This window comes from Cetorhinus maximus, unplaced genomic scaffold (assembly GCF_964194155.1).
Source record: "Cetorhinus maximus unplaced genomic scaffold, sCetMax3.hap1.1 HAP1_SCAFFOLD_1630, whole genome shotgun sequence".
NCBI lineage: Eukaryota > Metazoa > Chordata > Chondrichthyes > Lamniformes > Cetorhinidae > Cetorhinus > Cetorhinus maximus.
In genome coordinates this window covers 35001-45000 of record NW_027597570.1, presented here as the reverse complement: position 1 = coordinate 45000, position 10000 = coordinate 35001, and positions in this window count along the sequence as shown.

The following is a 10000-nucleotide window of genomic DNA, read 5'->3' as shown; positions in this document are numbered from 1 at the left end:
TGAAAATGTTCTGAAAATCGTGTCCCCGAAAATCTCCGGGTACCCCGCCAACCTCCCCTGCCAACAATTGCAACCGTAAGGTCGGGCGGTAGGCCTACCGTCCAGGAGGCCCCAAAGCCCGCAAAACGCCATTTTGCCATTTTCTCATCGGGACTTCCGAGGGGAACTCATTAACGAGCTCCAGGAGTGGTATGCCAGAAATTGCAACTTGACCCGTCGCCGGGCACACCCGCTACTCTCTGCGGGAATACCCCCACCGGGTGCCGGGTAAAGGCCTCGGATCTGACCTCATGGACTTCCGTCTGCGCACGGATTTTGCTCTCGCGGGCCCAAGAGCCACTTTCCACGGCCTACCAACGCAATCCGAAGTGCATTGGCCAACCATTACAACGGGAAACACTTTGCCTCTCCACCAGAGACTAAGTCCAATTGGTTAACCATTTCTCAGGAAAACACTTTGCCTCTCTGCCAGAGACTTAAGTCCAATTGGTTAACCATTTCTCATGGCCGCAATTTGCCTGCCGTTCAGAGACCAAGTCCAATTGGTTAACCATTTCTCTTGAAAACACTTTGCCTCTCCGCCAGAGACTAAGTCCAATTGGTTAACCATTTCTCAGGAAAACGCTTTGCCTCTCTGCCAGAGACAAAGTCCAATTGGTTAACCATTTCTCTTGAAAACACTTTGCCTCTCTGCCAGAGACTAAGTCCAATTGGTTATCCATTTCTCGTGAAAACACTCTGCCTCTCTGCCAGAGACTAAGTCCAATTGGTTAACCATTTCTCAGGAAAACACTTTGCCTCTCTGCCAGAGACTAAGTCCAATTGGTTAACCATTTCTCGTGAAAACACTTTGTCTCTCCGCCAGAGACTAAGTCCAATTGGTTAATCATTTCTCAAGGCCACAATTTGCCTGCCGTTCAGAGACCAAGTCCAATTGGTTAACCATTTCTCTTGAAATCACTTTGCCTCTCTGCCAGAGACTAAGTCCAATTGGTTAACCATTTCTCTTGAAAACACTTTGCCTCTCTGCCAGAGACGAAGTCCATTTGGTTAACCATTTCTCTTGAAAACACTTTGTCTCTCCGCCAGAGACTAAGTCCAATTGGTTAACCATTTCTCGTGAAAACACTTTGTCTCTCCGCCAGAGACTAAGTCCAATTGGTTAACCATTTCTCTGGAAAACACTTTGCCTCTCTGCCAGAGACGAAGTCCATTTGGTTAACCATTTCTCTTGAAAACACTTTGTCTCTCCGCCAGAGACTAAGTCCAATTGGTTAACCATTTCTCGTGAAAACACTTTGTCTCTCCGCCAGAGACTAAGTCCAATTGGTTAACCATTTCTCTGGAAAACACTTTGCCTCTCTGCCAGAGACTAAGTCCAATTGGTTAACCATTTCTCAGGAAAACACTTTGCCTCTCTGCCAGAGACTAAGTCCAATTGGTTAACCATTTCTCGTGAGAACACTTTGCCTCTCTGCCAGAGACTAAGTCCAATTGGTTCACCATTTCTCTTGAAAACACTTTGTCTCTCCGCCAGAGACTAAGTCCAATTGGTTAACCATTTCTCTGGAAAACACTTTGCCTCTCTGCCAGAGACTAAGTCCAATTGGTTAACCATTTCTCAGGAAAACACTTTGCCTCTCTGCCAGAGACTAAGTCCAATTGGTTAACCATTTCTCGTGAAAACACTTTGTCTCTCCGCCAGAGACTAAGTCCAATTGGTTAATCATTTCTCAAGGCCACAATTTGCCTGCCGTTCAGAGACCAAGTCCAATTGGTTAACCATTTCTCTTGAAAACACTTTGCCTCTCTGCCAGAGACTAAGTCCATTTGGTTAACCATTTCTCTTGAAAACACTTTGTCTCTCCGCCAGAGACTAAGTCCAATTGGTTAACCATTTCTCGTGAAAACACTTTGTCTCTCCGCCAGAGACTAAGTCCAATTGGTTAACCATTTCTCTGGAAAACACTTTGCCTCTCTGCCAGAGACTAAGTCCAATTGGTTAACCATTTCTCAGGAAAACACTTTGCCTCTCTGCCAGAGACTAAGTCCAATTGGTTAACCATTTCTCGTGAGAACACTTTGCCTCTCTGCCAGAGACTAAGTCCAATTGGTTCACCATTTCTCTTGAAAACACTTTGTCTCTCCGCCAGAGACTAAGTCCAATTGGTTAACCATTTCTCTGGAAAACACTTTGCCTCTCTGCCAGAGACTAAGTCCAATTGGTTAACCATTTCTCTTGAAAACACTTTGCCTCTCTGCCAGAGACTAAGTCCAATTGGTTAACCATTTCTCGTGAAAACACTTTGCCTCTCTGCCAGAGACTAAGTCCAATTGGTTAACCATTTCTCAGTGGCACACCGAGGGCAATCTGTAACGTCTCGCGGGCCCGGGGGCCCCTTTGCACGGCCTGCCAATGCAATCCGAGGCGCACTGTCCTTCGTTTGGTTAACCATTTCTCAGGGGCACACCGAGGGCACCCTGCACTGTCTCGCGGGCCCGGAGGCCACTTTGCACGGCCTGCCAATGCAATCCGAGGTGCTTCGCCCTTGGCCGCCTTCCCGGCCGGCTTCGGGACGTTTCGGGGGCTCTCACCGGGGCAAATCCGGTCCCCCGGGCGATTAGGAGTCCTCCCCGGGCAGGCCCGGGCTTCAGGCCGCCGCTTTTCCATCCCGGCCGAAAGAGGCGAAAAATGCCGAAAATGGCCAAAAATGGCCGCCGGCAGGGCCTGTCGGTCGGTTTGGCGGCAGCCTGGGTCGGTCCCTGCAGACCTGGAGGCTCGAGAAGGTTTTTGGCGATGTCGACCGATTCTCGATTTGCCACCTCCTACTATTCTGCAGGTACCCCGCCAACCTCCCCTGCCAACAATTCCAACCGTAAGGTCGGGCGGTAGTCCTACCGTCCAGGAGGCCCCAAAGCCCGCAAAACGCCATTTTGCCCTTTCCTCATCGGGACTTCCGAGGGGAACTCATTAACCAGCTCCAGGAGTGGCATGCCAGAAAATGCAACTTGACCCGTCGCCGGGCAGATTCGCTACTCTCTGCGGGAATACCCCCACCGGGTGCCGGGTAAAGGCCTCGGATCTGACCTCATGGACTTCCGTCTGTGCACGGATTTTGCTCTCGCGGGCCCAAGAGCCACTTTGCCCGGCCTGCCAATGCAACCCGAGGTCCATTGTCCTCATTGGTTAACCATTTCTCGTGAAAACACTTTGCCTCTCTGCCAGAGACGAAGTCCAATTGGTTAACCATTTCTCGTGAAAACACTTTGTCTCTCCGCCAGAGACTAAGTCCAATTGGTTAACCATTTCTCAGGGGCTCACCGAGGGCAATCTGTAACGTCTCGCGGGCCCGGGGGCCCCTTTGCATGGCCTGCCAATGCAATCCGAGGCGCACTGTCCTTCGTTTGGTTAACCATTTCTCAGGGGCACACCGAGGGCACCCTGCATTGTCTCGCGGGCCCGGAGGCCACTTTGCACGGCCTGCCAATGCAATCCGAGGTGCTTCGTCCTTGGCCGCCTTCCCGGCCGGCTTCGGGACGTTTCCGGGGCTCTCACCGGGGCAAATCCGGTCCCCCGGGCGATTAGGAGGCCTCCCCGGGCAGGCCCGGGCTTCAGGCCGCCGCTTTTCCATCCCGGCCGAAAGAGGCGAAAAATGCCGAAAATGGCCAAAAATGGCCGCCGGCAGGGCCTGTCGGTCGGTTTGGCGGCAGCCTGGGTCGGTCCCTGCAGACCTGGAGGCTCGAGAAGGTTTTTGGCGATGTCGACCGATTCTCGATTTGCCACCTCCTACTATTCTGCAGGTACCCCGCCAACCTCCCCTGCCGACAATTCCAACCGTAAGGTCGGGCGGTAGTCCTACCGACGAAGAGGCCCCAAAGCCCGCAAAACGCCATTTTGCCCTTTCCTCATCGGGACTTCCGAGGGGAACTCATGAACCAGCTCCAGGAGTGGCATGCCAGAAATTGCAACTTGACCCGTCGCCGGGCGCACTCGCTGCTCTTTGCGGGAATACCCCCACCGGGCGCCGGGTAAGAGCCTCGGATCTGACCTCATGGGCTTCCGTCCTCGCACGGATTTTGCTCTCCCGGGCCCAGGGGCCACTTTCCCCGGCCTTGCGAAGGCAATCGGAGGTGCTTCGCCCTCGAAACCGCCTTCCCGGCCGGCTTCGGGACGTTTCCGGGGCAAATCCGGTCCCGCGGGCGAAGGGGAGCCTTCCCCGGGCACGCCCGGGCTTCAGGCCGCCGCTTTCCGTGACCTACCGAAAGACGCGAAAAATGCCGAAAATGGCCAAAAATGGCCGCCCGGCACGGCCTCGCGGTCGGTTTGGGGGCAGCCTGGGTCGGTCCCTGCAGACCTGGAGGCTCGAGAAGGCACTTGGCGATGTCGACCGATTCTCGATTTGCCACCTCCTACTATTCTGCAGGTACCCCGCCAACCTCCCCAGCCAACAAATCGCAAATGCCGATCGGCGGGTGACCGTCCGGTAGTCATGCCGACGAAGAGGCACCTAGGCCCCGCAAACGCTTCCAAATCCGACCCCATCCCGGACCGGTTCTTTTTTAAAAAAGGCTCCCAGGATTCCGGATTTTTTCCTGCCGCACTCGGGACCACCCGACGGACACGAAACCGGGAACCTTTCCCCGGTCCGACCCTCCTCGGCCCGGCCAGCCGACGCCGAAGCGGCCGACTGGTTAATGATTTCACCCTGCTCCGACGTGACGCGTTTTCCAACCGCGCATGCGCGGCTCTGCCACCCGAACCGCCCCCTCACGTGGGGGCTCTGGGTCCGCCCCCCGGCAGCCATTTCCTCCTGCCGGTCCGTTATTTTACGCCGTTTTTCGCCCTCCAGCCCTGCCGGAATGCTGCCTGCTCGCTGGTTAACCATTTCGCTCCCTGCACTTCGGCTTCTGCCCTGCTGGGGAAGCCCGCTGCTGCCTCTAACCGTACTCACGGGCGGGCGGCTCTCCTGCGCGGCCTCCGGCCACGCCCCCTCACCTGGTTTGCTGGGAACCCGCCCCCGGCAGCCTGTTACTCGTGCCGGTTCGGTCTTATCGGCCCTTTTTGCACCTTCCCTGCCTGCTGGCATGCTTCGGCTCACCGGTCAACCGGTTCCCCGTTCTCCACTTAGACTTTTGAGCTGCGGGGCTGGTCTGCCGCGAACTGCACCCGTATTACGGGGCGGGCGGCTCTACTGCCCGTACGGCTGCCCTGCCTGTTAACTGGTTAACCGTTTCCCCGTCCACTACTTCGTCCCTGGACCTGCCGGTGTGTTCTGCAGCTAACTGCACCCGTATTACGGGGCGGGACGCTCCGCTTACCGGCCGGCTGCCATGCCTGCTTAACTGGTCAACCATTTACTCACATATACTTAGCCCCTGGAGCTGCTGGGCTGGTCGGCGACCTAACTGCACCCTTGTTGCCGGGAGGTCGGCACTAATTGCCGGCCGGCCGGCTGCCCTGCCTGCTAACTGGTAAACCCTTTACCCACATGTACTTAGCCCCTGGATACTGATGGGCTGTTCTGCACCTAACTGCACCCTGATTAGCGGGCGGGCGGCTTTAATTGCCGGCCGGCTGCTCTGCCTGCTAACTGGTTAACCATTGACCCACATGTACTTAGCCCCTGGAAACAGAGGGGCTGTTCTGCACCTAACTGCACCCTTATTAGCGGGCGGACAGGCGGCCGGCTCTAATTACCGGCCGGCCGGCTGCCCTGCCTGCTAACTGGTTAACCATTTACCCACATGTACTTAGCCCCTGGAAACTGATGGGCTGTTCTGCACCTAACTGCACCCTTATTAGCGGGCGGACAGGCGGCCGGCTCTAATTACCGGCCGGCCGGCTGCCCTGCCTGCTAACTGGTTCACCATTTACCCACATGTCCTTAGCCCCTGGAAGCTGATGGGCTGTTCTGCACCTAACTGCACCCTTATTAGCGGGCGGGCGGCTGTAATTACCGGCCGGCTGCCCTGCCTGCTAACTGGTTAACCATTTACCCACATGTACTTAGCCCCTGGAAACTGATGGGCTGTCCTGCACCTAACTGCACCCTTATTAGCGGGCGGACAGGCGGCCGGCTCTAATTACCGGCCGGCCGGCTGCCCTGCCTTGCTAGCTGGTTAACCATTTACCCACATGTACTTAGCCCCTGGAAACTGATGGGCTGTTCTGCACCTAACTGCACCCTTATTAGTGGGCGGACAGGCGGCCGGCTCTAATTACCGGCCGGCCGGCTGCCCTGCCTGCTAACTGGTTAACCATTTACCCACATGTACTTAGCCCCTGGAAACTGATGGGCTGTCCTGCACCTAACTGCACCCTTATTAGCGGGCGGGCGGCTCTAATTGCCGGCCGGCTGCTCTGCCTGCTAACTGGTTCACCATTGACCCACATGTACTTAGCCCCTGGAAACTGATGGGCTGTCCTGCACCTAACTGCACCCTTATTAGCGGGCGGACAGGCGGCCGGCTGTAATTCCCGGCCGGCTGCGCTGCCTGCTAACTGGTTAACCATTTACCCACATGTACTTAGCCCCTGGAAACTGATGGGCTGTTCTGCAACTCACTGCACCCTTACTGGCGGGCGGACAGGCGGCCGGCTCTAATTACCGGCCGGCCAGCTGCCCTGCCTTGCTAACTGGTTAACCATTTACCCACATGTACTTAGCCCCTGGAAACTGATGGGCTGTTCTGCACCTAACTGCACCCTTATTAGCGGGCGGGCGGCTGTAATTACCGGCCGGCTGCCCTGCCTGCTAACTGGTTAACCTTTTACCCACATGTACTTAGCCCCTGGAAACTGATGGGCTGTTCTGCACCTAACTGCACCCTTACTAGCGGGCGGACAGGCGGCCGGCTCTAATTACCGGCCGGCCGGCTGCCCTGCCTTGCTAACTGGTTAACCATTTACCCACATGTACTTAGCCCCTGGAAACTGATGGGCTGTCCTGCACCTAACTGCACCCTTACTAGCGGGCGGGCGGCTGTAATTAGCGGCCGGCTGCCCTGCCTGCTAACTGGTTCATCATTTACCCACATGTACTTAGCCCCTGGAGCTGCTGGGCTGGTCGGCACCTAACTGCAGCCCTATGGCCGGGAGGTCGGCTCTAATTACCGGCCGGCTGCCCTGCCTGCTAACTGGTTAATCATTTACCCACATGTACTTAGCCCCTGGAGCTGCTGGGCTGGTCGGCACCTAACTGCACCCGTAATGGCCGGGAGGTCGGCTCTAATTACCGGCCGGCTGCCCTGCCTGCTAACTGGTTAACCATTTACCCACATGTACTTAGCCCCTGGAAACTGATGGGCTGTCCTGCACCTAACTGCACCCTGATTAGCGGGCGGGCGGCTCTAATTGCCGGCCGGCTGCTCTGCCTGCTAACTGGTTCACCATTGACCCACATGTACTTAGCCCCTGGAAACTGATGGGCTGTCCTGCACCTAACTGCACCCTTATTAGCGGGCGGACAGGCGGCCGGCTGTAATTCCCGGCCGGCTGCGCTGCCTGCTAACTGGTTAACCATTTACCCACATGTACTTAGCCCCTGGAAACTGATGGGCTGTTCTGCAACTCACTGCACCCTTACTGGCGGGCGGACAGGCGGCCGGCTCTAATTACCGGCCGGCCAGCTGCCCTGCCTTGCTAACTGGTTAACCATTTACCCACATGTACTTAGCCCCTGGAAACTGATGGGCTGTTCTGCACCTAACTGCACCCTTATTAGCGGGCGGGCGGCTGTAATTACCGGCCGGCTGCCCTGCCTGCTAACTGGTTAACCTTTTACCCACATGTACTTAGCCCCTGGAAACTGATGGGCTGTTCTGCACCTAACTGCACCCTTACTAGCGGGCGGACAGGCGGCCGGCTCTAATTACCGGCCGGCCGGCTGCCCTGCCTTGCTAACTGGTTAACCATTTACCCACATGTACTTAGCCCCTGGAAACTGATGGGCTGTCCTGCACCTAACTGCACCCTTACTAGCGGGCGGGCGGCTGTAATTAGCGGCCGGCTGCCCTGCCTGCTAACTGGTTCATCATTTACCCACATGTACTTAGCCCCTGGAGCTGCTGGGCTGGTCGGCACCTAACTGCAGCCCTATGGCCGGGAGGTCGGCTCTAATTACCGGCCGGCTGCCCTGCCTGCTAACTGGTTAATCATTTACCCACATGTACTTAGCCCCTGGAGCTGCTGGGCTGGTCGGCACCTAACTGCACCCGTAATGGCCGGGAGGTCGGCTCTAATTACCGGCCGGCTGCCCTGCCTGCTAACTGGTTAACCATTTACCCACATGTACTTAGCCCCTGGAGCTGATGGGCTGTTCTGCACCGAACTGCACCCTGATTAGCGGGCGGGCGGCTCTAATTGCCGGCCGGCTGCCCTGCCTGCTAACTGGTTAACCATTTACCCGCATGTACTTAGCCCCTGGAGCTGCTGGGCTGGCCGGCACCTAACTGCACCCTTATCACCGGGCGGGCGGCTCTAATTACCGGCCGGCCGGCTGCCCTGCCTGCTAACTGGTTCACCATTTACCCACATGTACATAGCCCCTGGAGCTGCTGGGCTGGCCGGCACCTAACTGCACCCTTATCACCGGGCGGGCGGCTCTAATTACCGGCCGGCCGGCTGCCCTGCCTGCTAACTGGTTAACCATTTACCCACATGTACTTAGCCCCTGGAAAATGATGGGCTGTTCTGCACCTATCTGCACCCTGATTAGCGGGCGGGCGGCTCTAATTGCCGGCCGGCTGCTCTGCCTGCTGACTGGTTAACCATTTACCCACATGTCCTTAGCCCCTGGAAGCTGATGGGCTGTTCTGCACCTAACTGCACCCTGATTAGCGGGCGGGCGGCTGTAATTGCCGGCCGGCTGCATTGCCTGCTAACTGGTTAACCATTGACCCACATGTACTTAGCCCCTGGAAACAGAGGGGCTGTTCTGCACCTAACTGCACCCTTATTAGCGGGCGGACAGGCGGACGGCTCTAATTACCGGCCGGCCGGCTGCCCTGCCTGCTAACTGGTTAACCATTTACCCACATGTACTTAGCCCCTTGAAACTGATGGGCTGTTCTGCACCATACTGCACCCTTATTAGCGGGCGGACAGGCGGCCGGCTCTAATTACCGGCCGGCCGGCTGCCCTGCCTGCTAACTGGTTCACCATTTACCCACATGTCCTTAGCCCCTGGAAGCTGATGGGCTGTTCTGCACCAAACTGCACCCTTATTAGCGGGCGGGCGGGCGGCTCTAATTACCGGCCGGCTGCTCTGCCTGCTAACTGGTTAACCATTGACCCACATGTACTTAGCCCCTGGAGCTGATGGGCTGTTCTGCACCTAACTGCACCTTGATTAGCGGGCGGGCGGCTCTAATTGCCGGCCGGCTGCTCTGCCTGCTAACTGGTTCACCATTTACCCACATGTACTTAGCCCCTGGAAACTGATGGGCTGTTCTGCACCTAACTGCACCTTGATTAGCGGGCGGGCGGCTCTAATTGCCGGCCGGCTGCTCTGCCTGCTAACTGGTTCACCATTTACCCACATGTACTTAGCCCCTGGAAACTGATGGGCTGTTCTGCACCTAACTGCACCCTGATTCGCGGGCGGGCGGCTCTAATTGCCGGCCGGCTGCTCTGCCTGCTAACTGGTTAACCATTTACCCACATGTACTTAGCCCCTGGAAACTGATGGGCTGTTCTGCACCTAACTGCACCCTGATTAGCGGGCGGGCGGCTCTAATTGCCGGCCGGCTGCTCTGCCTGCTAACTGGTTAACCATTTACCCACATGTACTTAGCCCCTGGAAACTGATGGGCTGTTCTGCACCTAACTGCACCCTTATTAGCGGGCGGGCGGCTGTAATTACCGGCCGGCTGCCCTGCCTGCTAACTGGTTCATCATTTACCCACATGTACTTAGCCCCTGGAGCCGCTGGGCTGGTCTGCACCTAACTGCACCCTTATTAGCGGGCGGACAGGCGGCCGGCTCTAATTACCGGCCGGC